Source organism: Mytilus galloprovincialis, chromosome 10 (assembly GCF_965363235.1).
Source record: "Mytilus galloprovincialis chromosome 10, xbMytGall1.hap1.1, whole genome shotgun sequence".
In the NCBI taxonomy this organism is placed as follows: Eukaryota; Metazoa; Mollusca; class Bivalvia; order Mytilida; family Mytilidae; genus Mytilus; species Mytilus galloprovincialis.
In genome coordinates, this window is record NC_134847.1 from 33,344,374 (window position 1) to 33,349,719 (window position 5,346).

Below are 5,346 nucleotides of genomic sequence, written 5' to 3' on the forward strand. Positions count from 1 at the left end.
ATACACCAAATATCAAATCACTATCTTCAAGCATGAAGACAAAAAGTCTGGAAAACTGATTTGCGTGTTTCAGGGATGGACAGATGGACAGACAGACAGAGTGCAAACCTAAAGTCCCCTTTGACTTCGTCAGTAGGTTCCACTTCGTAGGTACAGGACTAATAAATTCCTGAACTTCATATTTGTGCTTTTGTAAGCCAGTTTATAGTTTTCGGAGGTTACACTTATATTGGTTATGATTCTAGTGAGTTGGTGTGAAGTCTCTTTTCAATTAGGCGTCTCAAACACATTGTTACTGTTTCAAAGTATTACATTCAAGCTGAGACTACTATAACACATAGTACTGTTATAGTAGTCTCAGATTCAAGTCATCATTCATTGTATTCATGTGTCTATAATACACAAAAATATTAATTAATCAATAAATCTATCAAATGAGGCTGTATAAGTATAACAAGCCAAAGTGGACAAAAAGAGCTCTTTTTTAATATTAAGAAATCTCAATGGCCACAAGAGGGCTTAGATGGGCGAGTGGTTCAAGTAGTTACTACTATAATCACTAGCCAGTCTGAGTAAACACTTTGGTTGTTAGTTTGATACCTGCTGTTGTGGGTGCACTTGACTCCAATCTTAATTAACTAGGATTATCAGTTTTATTATCCAAGGTGGGTGTTTTTCTCCAGGCACTCCGGCTTCCCCATCCAATAAAAACTGACCGACAAGAAATAGCCCAAAAGCAGTGCTTTTAAAAGTGGCGTCAAAACACAAAAAAAATCAAAAATCAAATCATTGGCCACAAAAGTTCTGCTTAAAAAAATGCGTGCAAAGTTCTAACATGCAGATACTACAAATGTCACCTGTATGTATAAGAGAATGTCTAGTTTACAAAGTAGAAAAAGAAAGATATTTGAATCCAGAATAATTATGAATTCTGCAAAAGTGATGGTTACTGTGTGATTAATCTAACCCATTTATGAATGGCTGAGGTTCAAGTTACATTAACTGATATTTCAATATGAATAAAAGAACAGTGGTCAAATGTCCCCTGCATTGCACATTTGATATCTATGCAAGGTTGAAAGGCAATAAATGAAACCAGATGCTCCGCAGGGCACAGCTTTATACGACTGCAGAGGTCGAACCCTGAACGTTTGGGGTTAGTATGGACACAACATTCAAGCTGGATACAGCTCAGAATTTGGATTGTGATTAAATTGTTGACACAGCATAGGTTTCTGACACAGAATGAATGTGGTCTAATGAACTTAATTTTTTTTTTTTGCTTTTGAGCAATTCACTTTGCTGTTGAATATTAATCCTCTCAAAAAAAAAATATTTGAAGAAATTCAGATTTAATTTCTGAAATCTGAAATGAGAAAAATTGAACTTAAACTGAGTTTAGATTATATACATATTTCATTTAATTTAGTTGAGACCAACTTAAGTTAAGAGAACAGAAACTAAAAAAATCTTCAATTTTTCCATTTGTAAAGGGACATAACCCTAGAATAGTAATCAAAGTGCTTGTAATCACTGAACGGAAAAGACTGCTTTAACTTATCAGTTGGTAGTAAAGTGAATATTGCATTGTATATTGTATATTGTATATAGTATTGATTTAAGTTGATTCAACTACTATTCTGGACAAAGAAAGATAACTCCAATTTTCAAAATTTCATAAAGCATTGGTTTTAGGTGATTCAACAACCATTCTGGACAAAGAAATATAACTCCAATTTATTGTCTTGAAACTACAAAATTGCTTGTTTTTAGCCCCTTTTTGGCCCTTTATTCCTAGACTGTTTGCCCCATAACCCACAAAATAAACATCCAACCTTCTACGTATGCTATTAAATATTGTTGTACAATTTCAGAACAATTGAAATACTTATACACAACTTTTTGTACTGACACTAGATAAATGCTTGTTTTGGCCCCTTTGGGTCCCTAATTCCTAAACCTTAGGGACCATAACCCCCAAAATCTATCCCAAGCTTCTTTTTGTGATAATAAACATTGTGTTAAAATTTTATTGATTTCTATTTACTAATACTAAAATTATTATCCGGAAACCACCTGTTTACGGACGACGCTGACAACGACACCGACGACAATGTGATACCAATATATGACCGCGGTCATATAAAAATATATATCAATATATAAAAGAAACATATTCTTCAGAGCAAATACAGTTAAGATTTTCATTAGAATCTATCATTCCAAGGGGGATAATTTGTTCAAACTATTTGATTAGAACTTATTTTCAAAGATGACATCAATTGCTGATATCAGCCTATGACATTCTTGCAAGAGTTGAACATATGAAAGGGCTAATAATGCAATTTTCCATATGATCAATATTTTCAAGTAGCATAATTCTTTTAAAAGACATTGATAATACATGTATAAATTTCATAAATATCTGGCAACAATTGTACACAGATCTAGAGCTCTTAATAGGTAATTTTGCATACAATTTATATTTCCTAGGGGCATAACTCGAAATCTGGAGTAATATCTTTGAAACTTTTGAGACATTCATGACTTACTGTGGATTCAGTTATTTTCGTGGGTACCAATTTTTCGTGGTTTGAGGTAAAATTGCTATTTTGTGAATATTTGGATTCATGATTTTACCAAAGTCTGCATATATTCTTATTGAAATTTGTGTTTCTTTGGACTTAAAATTCTTGGTTCCCCTATACATAAAAACTAAATTGATATTAAACAAAAGTAATTAATCCACAGCAGTTAACATATTTGTGTCACATATAACCACATCTATTCATATATTTAATCCACCACCCCATCCTTTAACCAAGGAAGACTTGTCAAGGTAATTTTGTCATGTACAACATATGTCTAAGGTAATTTTGTCATGTACAACATATTTCTAAGGTAATTTTGTCATGTACAACATATTTCTGAGGTTGAGTGTTAAAACCCTTCTTACAGTTGGTTTCACTAAACAATCTTAAGGTTTTTGTGGACTAATATCTCTCTTTTGTCCATGCTGTTCTCTCTACTTCCAAGTTCCAACATGATCTTTTATTACCACTGACGTATCACTTGCTTTTTTTATTGTTGGACATCAGAGATTCCTTCTCTTAGCTTATATCATGAATGTAAACAAGAAGATATTTCGTAAATTTGATCGGTAGATTAATGTTAAATGCCACTTTCATCACTATAGGCTATTATGAGATGGTCTTTTTTATAGGTGGAGTGCCCATAAACCACGACTTTCTACTGGAAAACTGACAATCCCAGTCAATTAAAATTGGAGTCCTGCAATGTGATGGGTTTTATCTCACCTGTGTTGACAAGCTAGTGATACACTAGTTGAAAGAGTGCTTGGCCATTGAGGCCCCTTATATCTCTCTTTAGATACAGAGGATTATAGGGGCATCATCATTCTGTGAAACTTGCCTCATCCTAGTTCTTCATGCATAAAATGTCAAGGTTGTAATGAAATTATTGCTTGAACTCTTTGTTACTACCATCAAATGTCTTCTGATATTAAGAAATCATTTTGACATATAAGAGGATCTTATCAGTGCATCACTTTCGTTCAAAAAGGATTGTAGTGATTGACAAATGACCATCTTTTAAAGTTAAAACTCTCTTCTGTGATATCCTAGCCAAATACAATACTGTACATTCAGAAATTATTGTGATGTTTTTATTATTGAGAAAAATGCGACAGGGTTATAATCGCAATAATTTCAACTCTCATTTGAATTTTTTATATGAATTGATCAGTATTTTTTTAATTTAGCAAAAATTAAAATCTCATTTTAGTCTTAAATAACAAAATCGCACTAACAAGTGCTCACAATAATTTCTGAATTTACTGTAACTAATTCTTCCCTCTTTATCTAAAAGAAAGTATTTTTGACATCTTCATAAATGTGTTTGACCTTTTTCAGTCAGTTTTTTTGTCATATATTAATTTATTTTGAGAATGTGGTGTTGAAGGTATAGCTTCTGTTTAGTTATTGAACAACTTTTAGACTCCATTGTCTTTCTTAGTTTATTTTTTTAATGTTTTGGGGATTGGATGAATAGACGTGGGACACCTTATGCAAAATTTGATGTGTAGAGCTCAACTTATTGTTCAAGACTATGTTGGCATTTGGTGCTTTTGATGCTTTTTTTTTACAAGGTGTTGTGATGGCTGTTGTCTCATTGACATATATGCCATGTCTTCTTTCCCTTTTTCAATTATCATTGGACAGAATTCTGGCCTGAGAACACAGTTATTTCGTATTGCATTTCTTTAAGACAATAAATTCAAATTAAAAAAATTGCACCTGCTCTTTCTCAAAAAGATTTTTACAGTGTAGTGTACTACTAGTGAGACAATTAATATCAAAATTATAGAAACTTCTACCAGCTCTAACTCAAAATATTGACAATTCTGTGTTAAGGTGGTGTAAAGTTCAGTTTGACAGCTTCAGACGTGATAAAATTTGACCTTTGTGAACTGGACCAAATCACTGCTTAACATGAAGATTCAGCACCCAATTTTTTTTTAACATGTAATTACATCCCCCTACTTAATATTTCATGCATTTAATATCAAGAAATAAATTGGGAAAGTGTATCAAATAAAACATGCAAGTTATACACTGTTTACACTAGGGACTTCTTTTGTAGACAACGAAAACCTAAGAACGGTAGACCAGAAGAATTTTTAAGTTTAAGATAGAAAATTTTCAAAACCACATCCAGTTCTTGGAAAACAGAAATACCACCAATATGAATATAAATGCTACACTGTTCTTTAACAATAGTATAGAATTAGCTTGATGACCAAGTCCAAAGAAAATGAGTCACTACTGATTATTTAGCTGTTCCTTCAAAATATAAGACAAAAAGTACCGACTGTGTGAGGGGTTACCAGCCAGTCAAGGTCGTACAACACTAGCAGATAGTTAGACATAAAGTAACAAATAAGCAAAATATCTTTTTTTATGCCCCATTTATTGGTATTATGTTTTCTGGTCTGTGCCTCCATGGAGTCCATTCATCCGTCCCGCTTCAGGTTAAAGTTTTTGGCCGAGGTAGATGAAGTTGAAGTCCAATCAATTTAAAACTTAGCAAACATGTTCCCTATGATATGATCTTTCTAATTTTAATGCCAAATAAGAGATTTTCCCCCATTTTCATGGTCCTCTGAACATAGAAAATGATAATGTGGATGGGGCATTCATGTACTGGGGACACATTCTTATTTTAATAGTGATCACACCAACAGAAGCCCTATCTTGGCATTAAAGGAAAGTAAACGAACCATTTCACTCTAAAAAGGCAGTAAATTATGAGGAGTCAACACACAAC